Consider the following 21841-nt stretch of genomic DNA (forward strand, 5'->3'; position numbering starts at 1 on the left):
ATGCATGAGCGTATCTTCATCCACATTGGCCAGGCTGGTTTCCAGATTGGCAATGCCTATTGGGAACTCTATTGCCTGGAATACTTCCAACCTAATGGCCAGATGGAAAGTGAGCAGACCACTGGAGGAGGAAATGACTCCTTCAACACCTGGTTCAGTGAGATGGGATCTGGCAAGCACACCTTCAATACCTTCTTAGTGTTTGTAGACCTGGAACCCACAGTCATTGGTAAAGTGAACACTGGCACTGACTGCCAGCTTTTCTACCCTGAACAGCCCATCACAGGCAAGGAAGATGCTGCTAATAACTATGTCTGAGGGTACTACACCACTGGCTAGGAGATCATTGACCTTGTTTTGAACCAAATTCAGAAATTGGCTGACCGCTGCATGCAAAGCTTTTTGGTTTTACACAGTTTTGGAGGGGAACTTGTTCAAGGTTCACCTCCCTGCTGATAGAACGTCTCTCTTTCGATTATGGCAAGAAGTCCAAGCTGGAGTTCTCCGTTTAGACCCCCAGATTTGCACAGCTGTAGTTGAGCGCTACAACTCCATCATTACTACCCAGGCCACCCTGCAGCACTCTGATTGTGCCTTCATGGTTAACCATGAGGCCATCTATGACATCTGTTATAGAAACCTGGATACTGAATGGTCAACCTACAATAACCTTAACCACCTTATTAGCGAGGTATTTCTTCTATCACCACTTCCCCAGATTTGATGGAGCCCTGCATGTTGATCTGACAGCATTCTAGACCAACCTGGAGTCCTATTCCCACATGCACTTCCCTCAGGCCACATATGTTCCTGTCATCTCATCTGCAAAGCCTACCATGAACAGCTTTCTATAGCAGAGGTCACCAATGCATTCATGCTTTGATCCAGCCAGCCAGATGGTGAAATGTGATCCCTCCGTAGTAAATACCTGGGTTGCTGCCTTTTGTACTGTGATGATGTGGTTCCCAAAGACGTCAGTGCTGCCATTGCCAAGACCAAGTGTACCATCCAGTTTGTGGACTGGTGCCCCATGGGCTTCAGAGTGGGCATTAATTACCCGCCTCCCACTGTGGTACCTGGTGGAGACTTGGCCAAAGTACAGCGAGCTGTGAGCATGCTGAGCAGCACCAGAGCCATCGCTGAGGCCTGGTCTCACCCAGACCACAAGTTCGACCAGCTGTATGCCAAGTGTGCCTTTGTTCATGGGTATGTGGGGGAGGGCATGGAAGAAGGAGAGTTTTCTGATGCCCATGAGGATATGGCCGCCCTTGAGAAGGATTACAAGGAGGTTGGTGTAGATTCTGTTGAAGGAGAGGATGAATAAGAAGGAGCGGAATACTAATTTCCATTCCTTTCAACCCTACAACATGTCACACTCAGAACTTCAGCTTTTACATTAGCGGACAGGCATTAAAGCTGTCTATAGTTAGATTGCTTCACTTTTAACTGTGATCACATCTTACTTTTCCATGTCTACCTATAAGGTTTTTCTGTTGTCCCTTGTGTCTCAAAGTAAAGGCTTTAAGAAAAAAAGATTATCAAACTTGGCCCTACTATCAATAGAACACAAATAATGTAAAATCATGATTATTATAAGGCATTTAGTAATTTTCCTGAAAAGGTAGAAAAATAAATTGTATGTAATATATAGTAAATCATCATTTATGTATATCTTTATTTTATTACTTAATGAGTATCCCTGGTCCACCAATAGGCCCACCCAGACACATAAAATAATTAAATCCAGGGATGCCTGGGTGGCTCAGTGGTTAAAGCCTCTGCCTTTGGCTCAGGTCATGATCCTAGGGTCCTGGGATTGAGCCCCGCACCGGGCTCTGTGCTCGGTGGGGAGCCTGCATCCCCCCCTCTCTCTCTGCCTTCCTCTCTGCCTTCTTGTGATCTCTGTCTGTCAAATAAATAAATAAAATCTTCAAAAAAAAATTAAATCCAGTTATCTTTGACATTGAGCCAAGTTTCAATCGTGTTAAAACAATCTATTTTACAGATTATATATATATATATATATATATGTATGTATGTATATGTTACAAAGGTGTTTTTCAAGGTGAAAACAAAACACATTTTATTTAATACTTCATTAACTTGATTTTAAATATTTAGACATGTGTTATGTAGGCCTTTATGTGTTCTCTTGCCTCACTCAGTCCTGCTCATGTTAGGGGTGGGCCTGTGGGAGAAGGGGCACAGCGACCAAATTTTAAAAGTTAGGTATCATATAGAAGATTTGGCTTATCTGAGAAAGCTGAATCCAAAGCTAGTTTTAGGAAGGTAAGTAAGCAACCATATTTCCACTGTAGATTCTACAGAATCCTAGCATACTGAAGGCACAAAGTTACAAAATTTGAAATGTTTTCATATTTACCTAAAAGACTTAAGCACTGGGTGTGGTGCATAAACAATGAATCTTGGAACACTGAAAAAAATAAAATTAAATTTAAAAAAAATAAAAGACTTAAAATCCTCTGGTACAACTACACACTTCTGCATGACAGTCATTCCTACGCTGAATCCTTTTGAGATTTTCTCTATCTAATTCTGTTGTTTACCTGATATCTAACAGTAAATTACTAATAGCATGGGTTTCAGGAACTATTTCTCAGTAAAATAATAATAATCTTAATAGTTACATAATGAGGGCCTGATTTGTGCCAGAAACTGTGGGAAGAGTTTTAATGTAGATTATCTCTAATTACTATAACTTGAAACAAAGAAGTCGTCCCATTATACTGATAAAAAACACAGAGCCTCAGAGGAGTTAAATAATTTGCCCAAGACTAAGGATCCAAGTCTACATTAGTCTGACTCCAAAGTTTATTATTTCCAATATTCTAAGAACATCAGGTGCTAAAATTCCATGACTCAGCTTCTCCTTATATATATGAGGATTAATCAAAATTCTGTAAGTTTCTGAGACCAGTTAAATTCAGACATAATAATAAACATTTTATTTATTTTAATTTGCATAGCAATTTATGAGGGGGTCTTGTAATATCAGTTACTATAGAATGACGGTAGACAGTAGAGATACAAAGATAAACAACACAGACACAGGGCCTTGGCTCCTTGGTGTTTACATTTATTACAGGGAAGACAAACATTAAACAATTAATTACATGACATTTAATTATTATGGTTATAAATGCTGCAAAGACATCGCTGACCACTCTGGCTAAAAAGTCTTGGTGGGTTGGAAGGCAGACTATCAAATATTTAATAATCTAGGGTCAAGAGCCAGAATCCCTGGAATCACATGATTTTTGAAATGAAAATACAGGAGTCAATGTCATGCAAATGAGCATTTATAGTTAGAGGCAGTTTAAATAGGATTATAAAGATTAAAGGGAGCTGACCAAGCAAGACCCGGAACCAGACTAAAAGTAGCCTACTAAACAGGTAATCCAATGTGGCTCTGTTCTTTCCATCAGTCAAGGTTACTGCAGGTCCCAAGAAAAGAAATCCATGGATAGATGGGCTAGGTCAAGCTCATCACACTTTGGAGGGGAAAACAAAACAAAACAAAATAAAACACACTCTCACCCTTTGAATATCCTAGTATGTACGTTTAAAGTGTGAAAAAAACATTCCTATTTACCTTCAATTTCAGCGGAGATAATTTTCCCGTGGCAGTCTTCCGGTCTAGTTCTCCTCTCCAAATCTTAGAGCTCCTTGTAAGTGCTTCCTCAGCTCTTAACTATCTTGTATTGTAAAAATCTCTTCTTTGGTTATTGTCTCTAAGGGAAAGGCTGTGTGTTCTCCCAGACCTTCAAACAGTGCCCAGTACAGTGTGGTGCTTAGGAATTATATGTTGAATGAACAAAGGAACATTTGAACAAATTCTATGCCTTCACGAATGATTAGTATTTCACATTGTTAAGTGCTCTACACACAAAAAACAGATTTTCATTTAAAAAATGAATTATTTCACTTGATCATACTTTACTAGAATTATATAATAAATTATTTAGAAATGAGATATAAGGGGCACCTGGGTGGCTCAGTGGGTTAAGCCACTGCCTTCGGCTCGGGTCATGATTCCAGAGTCCTGGGATCAAGCCCCGCATCGGGCTCTCTGCTCAGCGGGGAGCCTGATTCCTCCTCTCTCTCTGCCTGCCTCTCTGCCTGCTTGTGATCTCTCTCCGTCAAATAAATAAATAAAATCTTTAAAAAAAAAAAAAGGAAACAAGATATAAATAATGGTTCTACAGCTTTACATAAGTTAGCTATTAATAATAGCTGCATGTCCCTGGCTTCCAGGAGTCCCATGACAACATATTGAGGACTGGTAAGACCTCATCCATGGGCAGCGAAGCTTCAGATGCAGTCTAAGAGCTCAGAGAAAAGGGAAGGAGAGGGAGAGAACATTTACTGTATATACCAAAAGTGTGTGACACTCTATAACCTTGCTCCATTTATCTTCACAAAAACCTAATGAGGCAGGCATTACATTTTCATTCCACAGAGGAAACAGAAATTCAGGAAGATTAAGTCATTTTGTCTCTAGACTACACAGCTAAAGAGGATTACCCAGAGAATTGGGATAATAAAAAGTTCATCCTTTTTTAAAAATATATTTTATTTATTTATTTGACAGACAGGCGTCCCTAAAATTAATTAATTGTGGATTTGGAAGGGGAAAGGTAGAAGAAAGAAGTGTGAGAGATGGTAAAGAAAGGTGCATTTGAGATAAATGAGTCATTCCAAAGAGGTAAAGAATTGTGTGTGTGTGTGTGTGTGTGTGTATGTGTGTGTGTGTGAGAGAGAGAGATGGAGGGAGAGAGAGACTGGTTGAGGGATTTGATTTTGAGGCAGGAAAATATTTACCCTTAGCCCAGAAGGCTGACCTAAAGCTTGCACAGTTTGGATGAGGATCAAATATTTGCTATTTGCTACATTCCTTAAGGGTGTCACCACTGCCTGTATATTTCACCAAGAGTTAATATTGAACTGAATGATAAGCAGCACAGGAATCTTGCAAAATTAGTTTTAGGCATGGAAATTCAAAGAAATTCAAAGTAATCTGATACTTCTTGAATGCCCCCTTCCCTTTGATTACTAAGTCAATAACCACCAGCCTCAGAGGGCAAAATGTGCAGCTCTTTCTGCCCAAGGGTCCTGCCCCTGTACTACTTAAATGAACTTAGTAAGTTGCACTGTAAATGTCTCAAGAATTCTTTCTGGACCATTGCGCTCGAAGACCTCGCATTAAGATTCACTGGGGCAAGAACTGTTTTATAATCACAAGTTCTGTGAAGTTTCATGATGTCAGCTGGAAGTTAAATGGGCAGGAGGAAGAAATTTTTATTAAAATTATTGCTCCAACTATTTAATTCATTAAATCATTTAAGAAAGTTTCAAATAAGAAAATCCATGAGAAAATGAATATTCCATGAACAAATTCCCAATCTCGTCATCTTGTTTTATTTTCAGGTGTATTTGTTTTAGTTTTATCTTTCACATAAGAGATAGGTCTAGAGAATGCAAATTGGTGCAGTCACTCGAAAACAGTGTGGGTTCCTCAGCAGGTTAAAAATAGGGCTACCCTCTGAGCCAGCCATTGCACTACTGGGTATTTACCCCAAAGATACAGATGTTGTGAAAGAAGGGGCACAGCTACCCCCATGTTCATAGCAGCAACGGCCACAATAGCCAAACTGTAGAAGGAGCTGAGCTGTCCTTCAACAGGTGAATGGATGAAGAAGATGTGGTCCATAAATACAATGGAATATTACTCAGCCATCACAAAGGATGAATGCGACCACACGGATGGAACCGGAGGGGATTATGTTAAGAGAAGTAAGTCAAGCAGAGAAAGACAATTAGTATATGGTTTCTCTCATATGTGGAACATAAGCAATACCATGGAGGACAATAGAGGAAGGGAGGGAAGTCCGAAGGGGGAGAAATCAGAGAGGGAGACGAACCATGAGAGATTCTGGACTCGGGGAAACAAACTGAGGGTTTCAGTGGGGAGAGGAGTGGGGAGTTCTCTTTGTGTGTCTCTTCATTCCTTACTATCCTTTCTATGGGTGATTTCAATATTTACTACCATTTCATGCTTTTTGAAATGTTTTAAATTAATTTCATAGAGATGGGTTTAAGATACCTCTGTGTTATGCAAAGCAAGGGGTTTATTTTCCTAAGCAGATTATGTAATTCTGCTTAAAGAGACTGACACATCCAGACTGAAATTAAAATAACAAGCATGCATTGTAAAAAAAAAAAAAAAAGAAAGAAAGAAAGAAAAAAGAGAGAGAGAGACTGACACAATAACATTTTAGCATAAAACTAAATTGTGACCTAAGTGACTACATTGGTTAGTTTGGAGGAAGTGTGTAATGGAGTGGTTTTATCAAAAACACACATTCTAGCAGTTTAAAGGCTATGTGTTATAACTAAGTTACAAAAAAGTAGGTTAAAATAGTACGTTGGTAACATACTGATTGAAAAATTGAAAGAAGTCAACAAATTACAAATGACAGTCGTTTACTTAATGTTATACAGTCAAACAGGTAACCAGATTTTCTGGAAATTATACTGGCAATACAAATTTGAAGTAATAAAAATGGTAATACACTTTATTCTAGTAATCTCATTCCTAAGAAAATAATAAGTGATCACAGTTGTGCATAATGATTTAAAAATAAGAACATTCCTTTTGAAAAATTTATACCAGAAGAAAAATGTCCAATGAAATTGAAATCTATCCATAAATTATGTAATAATGGAATATAATAGAATGTGATGCAGTCTTTGAAAGGACACTTTGGGGACATATTTAGTAATAAAAAATAAAAAATACTATAATATTAATAAAACCAGAATAATTTTATATAAAAACTACATATGAGAGTATGAACCAAAATGTTAATATTGATTATGATAAGAATATGAGAAAGGTAAACACATTTTAGTTTTATTTTCTTCCTTTCTGTAATAGACATGTTTTATGAAACATATTTTTTTTATAATCAGAAATTAAATATTACTTTTAAAATTCTAGAACCCAAAAGCCAACTTTCCGAAAGAAAAGAGTACTCGGTACTCCGCTAATTTTCTCTGTCAGGTACCGTGGGGGATCTCCCATTTTGAGAACCTTGGAGCCCACTGGGTGCGGAGGTCATCCAACTGGAACGGCAAACATTACTGGGTTGTTCAATGACTAATTACTCAGCAGGACATATAGTGCAAGTACTGGAGAAAGAAAGATGTATTTTGGGAGCTGATAGACTGAAATGAAAGCAGTTTTGCTAAATGGAGAGAATATTTCAGATTGTTCATGAATTTCAGTCATAAGCCAAAGTTTTGAGGCTATGTAAATTGTCAACTGTTGCACTAAAAATTCTTAGGGAAAATTTTTTTGGGGTCATTAGAATAACACTGAGATGCTAACTGGCATAACTTAATGTTTTTTGCACAGCTGAAGTAAGAACTATCCTTTCAGGCAAGCTCAGACTCATGTTATCTCTTGATCAGGTATGTTTCACACATGCAATTCTTTCATAAAATGAATAAATAATTCACTCTATATTTTAATAGTTTTTAATAGTTTTAATAATTTTAATAGGATCGCACTGTATTTAGAAATTTAATCATATATTGCAAAAAATCTTAACAATTCCTTCTTTTTTTTGAAAAAGATTTTATTCACTTTATTTGTCAGAGAGAGAAAAAGCACAAACAGGCAGAGCAGCAGGAGAAGCAGGATCCCTTCCAAGCAGGGAGCCCCATGTGGGACTCAATCGCAGGACCCTACGATCATGACCTGAGTTGAAGGTAGACGCTGAACTGACTGAGCCACCCAGGCATCCCTAAACCCAAACAATTCTTTCAGGATTATAACCCTGGGTGAATTGATAGTGTAACTTTAATAAAATCCATTAGGCACTATAACCCTTGGCTAACTTCACTTTCAGATTTGTCAAGAGGTGTAGCTCAGAGCAACCCCTTTTATCTCTAACTCATACATATTAATAAGCTCCGGGTCAAGCTAAGGATAATGGTGATTTGGTTGCTGTTATTTTCATCCGTATATAAATCCGCAAATCCAATAATGACCCATGAAAATCCTCCTTTGCCAATACCACAGAACTGTTTCTTTCCTTGGGAATGATTAGGTAGGAAATCTAGCCATTTGCACATAATTACAGAAAAGAAAAAGAACAGCAGATTTACTATTTAAAAAAATTAGGAACTGGATTTTGACAATGTCAAGATTTATACTCTATCCCTGTTTATTTTGGATATGCCATTGACTTCCATTTCTAGAAGACACAGATATATTGCTTAAGCAACCAAAGGTAAGAACCCAGTAGTAATTACTGTTGTATTTTCACATAATGCTTCTACCTCTGTCTTGATTTATGTATCAGCATTTGCTTTTTTCTATCTTACGTGCTTTCTATTTACAGCTGGTGATTGCTTTTATTTTTCACCGACAAGTGAATATTCTACTAAAATACACTTTTAGTTAAACATAATAATAAATAAAGACCTGGTAATAGGAGTCTACTAATCTGGATATCACAACACAGTAAATACCACCTCCTTTTTGCAAATTTCAAGTTCATTTTTAGAACTCAGAAACAATAACTTTGGCAGATTTGTCTTTCTGCAAAGGAAGTACCATATACTGGGTTTTCTTTCTCTTTCCAATGTTTGGAGATTGAACACCATTAAATTCATAAAATCTTAATAAAAAAATTAACTCCTGAAAATATGAGCTCGTTGAGAACTTCTTAAGTTTTAGGTACTTTATAAACTTATAGCACTCTGCACACTCCCTTTTAGAGATAAATAAGTGGTTTAAAGAGATTAAGTGGGTTTCTGAAGGCAAAGTATTACTGTTGTGTGATGGAGCCCAAATTGAAATTACCTTGCCTTCTTTTCTTAATTCTCCATGATAGGCATGTATATTTTAATTAGACTTTTTGTTACTGTCATGTTTTATTTTATTTTTTAAAATATTTTATTTATTTATTTGACAGATGGAGATCACAAATAGGCAGAGAGGCAGGCAGAGAGGAGGAAGCAGGCTCCCCACTGAGCAGAGAGCCCAATGTGGGGCTCCATCCCAGGACCCTGAGATCATGACCTGAGCCAAAGGCAGATGCTTAACCCACTGAGCCCCCCAGGCGCTCAATCATGTTTTGTTTTTATAAATTTAAAAACTACTCTTTAGGGGCACCTGGGTGGCTCAGTGGGTTAAGCATATGCTTTCTGTTAGTGTCATGATCCCAAAGTCCTAGGATTGAGCCCCTCATCAGTCTCCCTGCTCAGCTGGGAGTCTGCTTCTCCCTCTGCCCCTCACCCCGATCATTCTGTCTTGCTCTCGCTCTCTCTCAAATAAATAAATAAATAAAATCTTAAAAAAATTATTCTTTATCATTTTTTGTTGTGCGAAGTTTACAGGATTATAAATTCTTGCCATTTCATTCTATATTAGAGAGTTAGACATTATTAAACTAAGTTTCTAAAATGTTCCTACCGATAAACACATGTCTTACAGTTGGCTTTTTACATTTCGATCTTTTGGTTTATATACCCCTTAATTTGTTCAATTATATTCATTCCTTCTCTTGGCATTCTTTCCATATACATCTTTCTTTCTTTTTTTTATTTTTTTATTTATTAATTTATTTTCAGAAAAACAGTATTCATTATTTTTTCACCACACCCAGTGCTTCATGCAATCTGTGCCCTCTATAATACCCACCACCTGGTACCCCAACCTCCCACCCCCCCGCCACTTCAAACCCCTCACTTGTTTTTCAGAGTTCATAGTCTCTCATGATTCAGCACCCCTTCCAATTTACCCCAACTCCCTTCTCCTCTCTAAGACCCCTTGTCTTCCATGCTACTTGTTATGCTCCACAAATAAGTGAAACCATATGATAACTGACTCTCTCTGCTTGACTTATTTCACTCAGCATAATACCTTCCAGTCCCGTCCATGTTGCTACAAGAGTTGGGTATTCATCCTTTCTAATGGAGGCATAATACTCCATAGTGTATATGGACCACATCTTCCTTATCCATTCGTCCATTGAAGGGCATCTTGGTTCTTTCCACAGTTTGGCGACCGTGGCCATTGCTGCTATAAACATTGGGGTACAGATGGCCCTTCTTTTCACTACATCTGTGTCTTTGGGGTAATTACCCAGTAGTGCAATTACAGGGTCATAGGGAAGTTCTATTTTTAATTTCTTGAGGAATCTCCACACTGTTCTCCAAAGAGGCTGCACCAACTTGCATTCCCACCAACAGTGGAAGAGGGTTCCCCTTTCTCCACATCCTCTCCAACACATGTTGTTTCCTATTTTGTTAATTTTGGCCATTCTAACTGGTGTAAGGTGGTATCTCAATGTGGTTTTAATTTGAATCTCCCTGAGGGCTAGTGATGATGAACATTTTTTCATGTGTCTGCTAGCCATTTGTATGTCTTGATTGGAGAAGTGTCTGTTCATATCTTCTGTCCATATTCATCTTTCATTTATGTCTTTGTTGGATCAAGCAGGGAGACGAAAGAGGATGGGGTGAGGTGGGAGTATCAGAATAACTGGAAATAAAAGACCTGATAGCTATCGATTACACTTTATATACCATAGAGGATTACACCCTCTTTTCTCTACACTTGAAATGTTTATAAACTCTGATCATAGAATAATCTGAGTAAGGCCAAGAAGTGTACAGGCTACATTCTCTGCCCACAGTCAAAGTTAGAAATAATAAATGAAGTTTAAATTAAATGCCTTACCCCTTAGAAATAACAAAGAAAAGAAAAGAAAAAAAAGCAGGGATAGGGTTGGCGGGGAAGAATAGTCAAATACGTCTTTAAGTGAAGATAACAAAACAGCGATTACGATCTTTGTCTTTTTCAAGGAGGTAATTTTTAGGCTGTGAAGTCAGTATGTGTAAAAAGTCTGGATAAAATAGATTATTTTCTACAAAAACAAATGTCTAAATTTTATTTTAATTAATTAACTAGTTAATTAATTTTAAAGATTTAATTTATTTATTTGACAGAAAGAAAGCACAAATAGGAAGAGCGGCAGGCAGAGGCAGAAGGAGAAGCAGGCTCTCCACTAAGCAGGGAGCTGGATGCAGGACTTGATCCCTGGATCCAGTGATCATGACCTGAGCTGAAGGCAGCCGCTTAACCAACTGAGCCACCCAGATGCCCTAAATTTAATTTTAGAAGTAAAAATCAAATTGATGAAAAATTACAGGCAAAATTGAAAGAAGGGTCCAAGAACTACTTCCAAAAATGCCACTTATAACTTAAATATTTTTTTACTTATTAATTATTTAACAAATATTTATTTAGTACCTATTGTGTGCCAGTCACTGTCTTATTGTGTCCCCATCAATAGGTCAAAGGAATAAATCCATATAATGCCAGAACCTTTCCCTTGGGAAAGAGTACATGGGAATTGGGCGGCCATATTGTAAGTTTTGGCTGTAGCACTAACCAAACCTTCCACAGCTGGTAACTACATCTCTTAAAGGAGAAACATAGTGTACCTTCGCCTCAGCAGACAACCACCGTGTGAAGATTTTGAGGTATGCTATGAACTAGGCAAATATCGTCAAAAAGGGTACACAGCCTACATTCTCTGGCTACTCTTTATGTGGTACAAGTGTTTATAATTATACTAATGGTTCTTAAATGTACAAATGTTCCAAAGTACCAATCTATTTAGCTTTAATTCATATGGATTTAATTGATGAGAAGGCAATTGATAAATTTCAACATCTATTTTTGATAAAATAGGAAATTAGTAATAAAAAAGCTTTAACATAAGAAAAACAACTTATCTGAAATCATGGGCAAAAATAGAAGAAATTCTAGAGACTGAAATAAGACAAAGAGTGCTGATATATTATCTAACATTGTTCTATGATTTCTACTCAACCCAGTAAGATAGGAAAACGAAACAAAGTATACAGTTTGCAGAGAAAAAATTAATATTACCCGTGGATAATAAATTATCTACTCAAAAAACTTCAATAGATTAATTTAAAACTATTAAAACTAATAAAATGTTCAATAAGATAATAGGCTACAAAAATCAATGTATAAATTAGTAGTTCTATAAGCCCATAATGACTAGTCAATACAATAAAATTAGGTCTTATTTACAAATAAAAATTTAAATTTGTAGAGTGTATTTAATAGGAAATTTGCATTGCTTATTTAAAGGAAATTATGGAGTACAAAGCAGATTTTTAAAAGCTATTGATAAATCAGATGTCCCTTGATATATGATTTTTAAAGTTTTAATATATTAAGCATGTTGAGTCTCCCAAAATTCATACATCTAATGAAATCTCTTTCTAAAACACATTGTGTTCTAGGGAACATGATAAAATTATTCTAAAGGCAACTGGGAATAATAAATGTACACATTGTACTGTCATAGAAATAGCTATTTAAATATAGTCATTTAAATGATGACGGAGTGTAGATGTTTATTACTACTACATGTGGTGTAGACATAATGTTTACACAATAAAAGAAGTAACAAAAGTAAAATAATTTTTTGCATTGTTTATTTGGCGCTAGACATTATTTATAATGCTGTAGACGTAAAAACCAGTGCTCATTGGGGCCCGCTCTCAAGTCTGGCGGGAAAGACACAGCTATAAATGCCTCATAATAAAAGAATGGCTCAGTGCCCTGATGCTAAGTACTATGTTCTATGTGAGAGACGAGGGGAGCCTCAGGCACCCAGGCATTCCAATTCCAGCTGTTAGAAACATTTGAGGGGCGCCTGGGTGGCCAAGTGGGTTAAAGCCTCTGCCTTCGGCTCAGGTCATGATCCCAGGGTCCTGGGATCCAGCCCCACATTGGGCTATCTACTAAGCAGGGAGCCTGCTTCCTCCTCTCTCTCTGCCTGCCTCTCTGCCTACTTGTGATCTCTGTCTGTCAAATAAGTAAATAAAATCTTAAAAAAAAATAAATATTTGATTTTTTCTTCTTTCTTTACCTTTATCACATGGTGTTTCCTTTGCCAAGATTGCTCATTTCCTCTATGCCTAGAAAACTCCTAATCATCCTCTAGGATCCAGTTCCATATGCCCTGCTTTGGAAAGCTTTTTGTGAATCTCCCAGCTGTACAGAGTTGACCTACACACACACAAAATTGTCCTTTTAGATTTTTATTACTTACAAGGTTCTCTTTGCTAACTTCTCGAGGGCCGGAAGCCTGTCTTAATCAACAATCTGTCCTTTCTTGTCTCTCTCTCGCCTTCACACCTCAGCAAGCTACATGGAGCTGCTGATTACACAGCTTGGGCTCCGCAAATGCTGAGAAGCAGAAATAGTAAATGCAGGTTAGAATGTTATCTGCAAATTGTTTGCAAGGAAAAATATCAGGACTCTTAATGTGTTCCTTTTGGGTATAAGGTATACATTTGTAAGAAAAGAAGGAAAAAGATTATCCTAAATTTCAAATACTCCTTGTGACTGACAAAATCTCCATGTGATTAGAGTCCAGGGGACCTCAAGTGCTGGACTCTAAGTATTTATTTGCCTTTTTATATGTTTATTCACCTTTATGATTTCCATAAAACGTTTGTGTTTGTGTTGTCCCAGGGTGTAGACAGAGACAAAGGAAGTCATCTATCCTTCAGAAGCGTGGAGAACCTCGGGAAAGTGGGACATACACAGACAACCATAGATACATATATACAAAGAAGTAAGTACTTAGGGCCAAAGAAATGATTTAAAATATAGTCAATACATGTATTGATATATATAATATATATATTAATGGCTGGTGAAATTACAATAGATTTTGTAGAAGATGGAGCTCTATGACTTTCCCCAAACACCTCTCATCAGTATGCATTCCCTGAGGAATTACACTGTGAAACAGATATTGGGGTGAGATCCCAACATAAGGGACAAGGAAACCTTCAGTTAATCAGAATTTATTAATTTTGAGGGGTCAATTTTTAAAATTCTGAATAGTGTCTGATTCAAAGGAGAAAATGGAAAGATAACACATTAAAGCCTCCAAGCATTGCAGAAAGTCTTTGTTCTTACCCTTGGTTCTAGAACACACTGATTTTATGTCTCTCTCTATATATCTATTTATTTATTTATAGAGAGGGAGAGAGAGAGAAAGTCAAGGGGCAGAGGGAGAGAGGAATCTCAAGCCGGATACAGGGCTTGATCTCATGACACTGAGATGATGACTGAGCAGAAATCAAGAGTTGGACACCGACTCAGCCATCCAGGAGGCCTGAATGTATTAATTTTAAAGAAAACTTTCTTCAACGATCTAGGGTCTTGCAATGCCCCAGCATCATAGTATATATGATTTTCGTGTTAAAATCAATTTTCAAAATGTATTTAAAAAAATTTTAAGGGGCGCCTGGGTGGCTCAGTGGGTTAAGCCTCTGCCTTCGGCTAAGGTCATGATCTCAGGGTCCTGGGATCGAGCCCTCATCAAGCTCTCTGCTCAGTGGAGAGCCTGCTTCCCTTCCTCTCTCTGCCTGCCTCTCTGTCTACTTGTGATCTATGTCAAATAAATAAATAAAATCTTAAAAACAAACAAACAAGCAAACAAAAATTTCTAGTCAGTGGGAATGTAGTGGTGAACAAAACAGAGTTCTTTTGTTCTTCCATGCTTACATTTTCTGGCATTTAAACCCCTCTGTTATATCACTATTTTCTTGTAAAATGTTTTGGCTAAAGAAAGAAATATTGGAAGATGTTTTTGGTTATTTAATGGTTTTGTTCTTGGCTTGTGATCAATCGAGATTTTATGTTATGATGGCTACTTTGTGAATTGTCTGTGGATCGTGAAGGTGGCAATAATGAGTACGAGAGCCCTCTTTGGTGAAATTGTTTCTCCCTGAGAAAAGAATGTGTTTTTCAGAGTTGCTAACAAGTGACTTAGTGAGTCTGACAGGTCCCTGTGCGTGCTAAGGGCAGATGCAGCAACAATGTTGAGTCAGCTCTGTTTTCATTTTCATAGGAACTATGCCTTGCTTTTAATCCTATAAAGATAATTATTAAATAGTTGTTCTGACCAATGTGGCCTCTCAAAGTGATAGTTCAAGGGGGGAGGCATTAAAGAAAGACCATTTGTATCATTTAACTCTTGTCTCCATGAGAAGGTTGATGGTTGCCTCTCTGAGCTTGGGGATGACGTAATAATATCATCGACTTGCATCTGTAGACCCCTTCAGTATTGCTTTATATAGATTTTATTATTTTTATTGCTTTGATATATTGATACGTTGTTTTTGTTAGCTCCCCGGAGAGAATCATTACAATGGGTAGGGTGGGCACTCTCATCTCCCTCTTACAGGGGAGGGAACAGAAGCTTAGAAGGATTTCTGCCGAGGTCTCGCTGGCAGTTTGGTGAAGAGCTAGGGTGGAACCCAGGTCTTTGCCAAGCCGGAGGTGGCTGTTTGCAGGCACGGGCTGCCTCCCGGCGGGGTAGCCCGCAAAGCCTGTTCTACATGGTTACACAACTCCAGGAACATCGTTAAATTTGAAGCCACAACCTTAGCTCTGCAACTAAGATTGGGCAAGGATTGGAAAACATTCTTTCTTTTTTTCTTTCTTTCTTTTTAAAGATGCGTTTATTTATTTTAGAGACAGAGAGGACACACAAGCAGGGGGAGAGGTCCAGAGAGAAGGAGAGGGAGAATCTCAAGCAGATTCCTTGCTGAGTGTAGAGCCTGATGCAGGGATCAATCTTATGACCTTGAGACGATGACTTGAGCTGAAATCAGGAGTTGGCCGCTTAGCCGACTGAACCACCCAGGCATCCCTGGAAAAGATTTTATTTTATTTATTTTTAAAAATATTTTATTTATTTGAGAGAGTGTGAGAGAGATCACAAATGGGGCGGGGACAGAAGGAGAAGCAGATTCCTGACTGAGTAGGGACCCTGACGCAGGGCTCTGTCCAGGATTCTGGGATTGTTACCTGAGCTGGAGGTGGAGGCTTAACTGACTGAACCACCTAGGTGCCCTGGAAAACATTATTTTATTCCATTTTTATTTTATTTTTTAAAAATATTTTATTTATTTATTTGAGAGAGAGAGAGATTACAAGTAGGCAGACAGGCAGGCAGAGAGAGAGAGGGGGAAGCAGGTTCCCTGCTGAGCAGAGAGCCTGATGTGGGGCTCGATCCCAGGACCCTGAGATCATGACCTGAGCCGAAGGCAGCGGCTTAACCCACTGAGCCATCCAGGAGCCACCTTTTTTTTTTTTTTTTAAATTTTTGTTATTGGACAATATTCTATTTTAAAACATTATCATTTTTTCCCATTAAAAAACAAATTAGGGGCGCCTGGGGGGCTCAGTTTGTTAAGTGTCTGGGTTAGAGCCCCAGATTGGACTCCCTGCTCAGCAGGGAGTCTACTTCTCCCTCTTCCTCTCTCCCTCCATCCCCCACTGTATGCTCTCTCTCTCAAATAAATAATAAATAAAATATTTTTAAAAATAAACCAGGAGAGGGACGCCTGGGTGGCTCAGTTGGTTGGACGACTGCCTTCGGCTCAGGGCGTGATCCTGGAGTCCCGGGATCGAGTCCCGCATCAGGCTCCCAGCTCCATGGGGAGTCTGCTTCGCTCTCTGACCTTCTCCTCGCTCATGCTCTCTCTCACTGTCTCTCTCTCTCAAATAAATAAATAAAATCTTTAAAAAAAAAAAAAATAAAAAAAATAAAAAAAAAAAAAAAAAAATAAACCAGGAGAAAATACAGAACAACACAAAGAAGAAAGTAAAAACACTAATGATCTTTCCACTAAAAACTTAACATGTTTAACATTAAGGTGTTTATCTATGCACATATACATAATTTTTAATAAAATGAGATGATACCGTAAATATTATTTAATGATCTGCTTTTTTTGCTTAACACTATATCATGAACATTTCTACAAGTTGTTTAGTGACGTTCTTTAGAGAAAAAATATCCAAGTTTATCCTTTTATTATAAAATTAATACATGTTTATATCTAAAGTTCAAACAATACAGAGAACAACAGACTAGTTCAGAGGTAACTGTTGTTTACAGTGTAGTGCATATAAGTTCTGGACTATTCTATGAAGTCTGAATTTTACTAGTTGCATTAGCAGATTAGACTCCTGATGGAGAAGAGAGCATCATTTATTTTTAAAGGTACATATTTCTTTTTTTTTTTTTTTACAGAGAAAGATCACAAGTAGGCAGAGAGGCAGGCAGAGAGAGAGGAAGGGAAGCAGGCCCCCTGCTGAGCAGAGAGCCCGATGCGGGACTCGATCCCAGGACCCTGAGATCATGACCTGAGCCGAAGGCAGCGACTTAGCCCACTGAGCCACCCTGGTGCCCTAAAGGTACATATTTTACTTATTAGAGTCACTATAACAAATAACATACAAAGCCCAAACACATCATTTATAATAATCTTTTGGAACATTCACACAGAATTCCACTCTAGAAAGCACAAATATCCAGGAATTCTATACAGAGATGGATCATCTTTGGCCATCTTCGAATAATTTAGCAGTGCAGGTATTCTGACCTGCATAATACATAACCATCCTTGTTTAAAGTTGATACTTTAAAGTTTGCATACTGGGGTGTCTGGGTGGCTCAGTGGGTTAAGCCTCTGCCTTTTTTTTTTTTTAAGATTTTTTTTTAATGTATTTATTTGACAGAGAGAAATCACAAGTAGATGGAGAGGCAGGCAGAGAGAGAGAGGGAAGCAGGCTCCCTGCTGAGCAGAGAGCCCGATGCGGGACTCGATCCCAGGACCCTGAGACCATGACCTGAGCCGAAGGCAGCAGCTTAACCCACTGAGCCACCCAGGCGCCCCAAGCCTCTGCCTTTGTCTTGGGTCATGATCTCAGGATCCTGGGATCGAGCCCCACATCAGGCTCTCTGCTCAGCAGGGACCCTGATTCTCTCTCTCTCTCTCTCTCTCTCTGCCTGCCTTTCTGCCTGCTTGTGATCTCTGTGTGTCAAATAAAAAAATAAAATCTTTAAAAAAAATAAAGTCTATGTACTACGTCAGCCTTGCAAAATGAATTTCTCAGTTCAGTTTTCAATTTTATCCAGAAGTAGTTTCCTGCTTAGGAACTACTCAATACAGTCTGTTATAGATCATAACATAGTAGTGATCGTAGTTCAATGGGATTACAGGAGTGAGATTGCTGTGTAATCTTTGTAATTACACATATGTAAACACCTATGTGATTTAAGGGACTTACAAATTAATCAAGTTGCCAATGACATTAGTAGATGACAGATTTTTATCTTGATTTTTGCAAGGTAAAAAAAAATACAGTTAATAGAGATGCAGGGGTACCTATTCACTTAGGGGACAGTAATAATGCCTGATACCCAGCAGGCATTTGATAAATATACATTACATGTTAAATGGACCAAAGAACCCAACTGAAGAAAAATTGGCCAAGAATAGTAAAATCTAATTTATGAAGAAAGCCAAATGACCAATAGGCATATGAGAGTTTTGCAACTTTACTCATAAATGTGAATCAAAAGCACAGTTTGCACTCATCAAATTGGGGAAAAACCTTAAAATTTGGCAACATGAAGGGTTGTCCAGGATGTTGGGGACATGACGTGTTTGTACACGGCTGGTAGAATGTATAAAATGAAGTTCACCCTTGGGCAGCACTTTGGCCAGCCCCACTAACCTGACACTAGAATAAACAATTCCACTTCTGGGTGTAGACTTAAGAACGACTCTCGCACAGGTGTCTAAGGAGGCATGCAAAGGATTTTACTACAGCACTGTTCACAATAGCAACAAAAACCTGGAAAGAACCTCACTCATTAATAGAAAGAGGAAACACACATAGAAAAAGGGAGCAAAATATGATATACAGAATCTGCAATATTTACAAACAGTATTATAAAATGAAAGAGCTCTGTGTATATTAGCATAAATAATTTCAAGCATAATTTTGAGTGAAGAAAGCAAGCTGCGAAATTATACACAGATGAGGACACAGCTCCATATGCTTTAACGTGTCCCAAAGTATACCGTGATTACGGAGGCTTAGGCAGCTAGTTGAAAGGAGGGAAGATGGTCTGCTAAAATACACCCCAAATTTACAGTGGTCGTTGCTTCCGGGAGGTAGGGAAGGGGGACGGCAAGAACGGGACTGGGAGGTGAGAGTTTCTTATAGGGCTTTAACTTAAGGTATAAAGCTTTCTATTTTTCATAATCCATAAAAGGTGTGGACATAAATTTGACATAAGACGAAAGGTCACAATTAATTCCTGGTGGTGGAGCCACGGATGATATAATTTTTATACTGTTTCACATTTTAAAATCAAGGTCCCTATGTGTACCTGGTAAGTCATTAATTTACATGACACAAAATTTAAAAAGTACAAACTACTCGCTTTTGTATTCCTATTGCCTAGTCCCACCCATGGTTCCCTTTCTTAGAAGCAAGTAATCCCTGGTATGACGTTCTTGTTACATCTCTCCCTCTCTTCACGCACGCACACACACACACACACACACACATGCACACACATGCGTGCACACACACATACACACACACACCCATAATACATATATTCTTTTTTCCTGCCCCTGGTAGTGTATTATATCTTGGAGGATTTTCAATACCTGTTCATACAGAAGTGCCTTCTTATTTTAATGACTGACTGCAGTATATTTCACCCTATAGGACATATTTTTGGAAGGAATCAAAGGATAGGACGGGAGGGAGAAGAGGGGAGAGAAGGAGGTTGGGACCTTGCTGCAGAAGAAAGGGTAATAATTCAGTAGACAATGGTGAAAATCTGGAAGGTTCTAGAATAGGAACATAGTAGTTTATCCTCCTTCAAAGGATTAATTTGGGAGTACTCTGGAGGATGGATTGGAGGGAAGGTGAGGCTGAGGATGAAAAAACCGGCTAAAAGACTGATTTAAGACAAGGGGTAACAGGCCCCCGACAGATTCCGGTGGTAATTAGGAGGAAACGATGGGCGTGCGGGCAGGAACAGACGCAGAGCAGAATAGGTAAGATTCAATGAAGTGCCTGGCAGGAAGGAAAGAATCCCAGATGACTAATTCCGAGTTCTAAGGGAATTGAAGTGACTGAAATTTCAAACAGCAATTCTGCGAACAGAAATAGGAATGTCAGGAAGAAGAGCTGGCTTGACAGGGAAGGAGGAGAAAATCTGGAGGCGCACTGGACACAGGGATCTGAAGGGGACGCTTCAGAATTTAAATGGAAGGGGTGTGGCTAATAGGAGGGACAGAAAGTCGGTGAATGAATTAATGAATGAGCCGTAACAGAGGAGCTGGGGAATGTGCTCAGAGCTGGATGAGTGAATTGGGAGATACTGGCCTAGAGAAGAGGTTGAACTTTTATTTATTTATTTTTTTATGTAAGATTTATTTATTTGTCAGAGAGAGAGAGAGAGAGCACAAGCAGGGGGAGCGGCAGGCAGAGGGAGAAGCAGGCTCCCTGCCCAGCAAGTAGCCCAATTTGGGGCTGGATCCCAGGATCCTGAGATCATGACCTGAGCCAAAGGCACAGGCTTAACCCACTGAGGCACCCAGGCATCCGGGGGTTGAACTTGAATGCAAGAAAATGGGAAAACGTCTGGGCACCTCAATTCCTCAGCAGTGCAGGATGCTGTGTGGGACTGTACACAACACTAATTTCTGTGTATGATATGGAAGATGTATCCTTTGTGGTACTATTACTACAGATGGAAGGACCCAGGGAAAACAATTGTGGGGGCCCGGGGCTCCCACGCTTAGGAGCTGTTCTGTGAGGGGGAGGTACATGCATAAAGGCCTCCAAAGGCTGAAGGAGCCGTAGGACCAAAGAAAAAGGCTGACAAGTCCAGCTTGACAAGAAATGGCTTATTAGGGAGACTTCTGGGCAGAAGTATGTCTTGGGCCTGTCTCAGCATCCCCACCTCCCCTGAGACCTGCTTCTCTAACCCTAGAGGCTGGGAGCGCTGCCCGTCTATGGGGGAGGGAATGTTTAAAAACAGGTGTGTGTCTTCCATCCAATTACTAACCAGACCTGAACCCGCTTAGCTTCTGAGACCAGATGAGATCAGGGGTGTTCATTATACTGAGTGAAGTAAGTCAATCAGAGAAAGACAATCAGGATATGATCTCATATGTGGCCTTTAAGAAACAAAATGGAAGATCATGGGGGAAGAGAGGAGAAACTAAAACAAGATGAAATCAGTGAGGCAGACAAAGCACATGACCCTTAAGCCTAGAAAACAGACTGCTGGAGGGGAGGCGGGTGAGGGAGGGGGTGACTGGGCAATGGGCATTAAGGAGGGCACGTGATGCCATGAGCACTGGGTGTTATATAAGACTGATGAACCACTGACCTCTGCTTCTGAAACCAATGATACTTCATATGTTAATTAGTTAAATTTAAATTAAAAAAAAAAGTACAGGTGTGTGTCACAGTCCTATCTCCAGAGCAAATCAAGGACATTATGCCAAGGGCGTGCTAAGGGTGAGGGTAAACAAAAAGAAAGAATGTGGGGTGAGGGGCTGTGCTCCAGAGGGCATTTGGGTCACAGAATGGTCACCGTGGTGGATTTGTCCAAGATGGCACTTGTCTGGTTCACCCGGGAGCTTTGGTGGCCCAGAACTTGCTAATTGATGGAAAAATGAGATTCACCCCCACACTACCTTTCCAGTGTGGATCATCAGATCCGAGTGTCCTTACAACTCTAACTCATGGCACCAGGATTTATGGATTGGGAGGAAGTGCTAGAGAGAGGAGACAGGAGAGTTTGGGGTCCTGGCAAAGATGACCAGGAGTCTCTGCTCTTGCGGTCTCTGGCCT

General features: G+C 39.1%; 1 protein-coding gene and 1 pseudogene across 1 annotated transcript in view; both read left to right on the top strand.

Moving 5' to 3' along the window:
- Window positions 1-1324, top strand: LOC122890460 (annotated as a pseudogene).
- A 12359-nt stretch (window positions 1325-13683) lies between these two features.
- CNGA1 (cyclic nucleotide gated channel subunit alpha 1) overlaps window positions 13684-21841 on the top strand; it is a 29525-nt gene continuing 21367 nt past the window's right edge. Inside the window, exon 1 of the mRNA XM_044224032.1 lies at window positions 13684-13718. The gene's annotated coding sequence lies outside the window, so the exon portion shown is untranslated. The remainder of the gene's footprint in view (window positions 13719-21841) is intronic.

Source organism: Neovison vison, chromosome 11, assembly GCF_020171115.1.
Source record: "Neovison vison isolate M4711 chromosome 11, ASM_NN_V1, whole genome shotgun sequence".
Taxonomy (NCBI): domain Eukaryota; kingdom Metazoa; phylum Chordata; class Mammalia; order Carnivora; family Mustelidae; genus Neogale; species Neogale vison.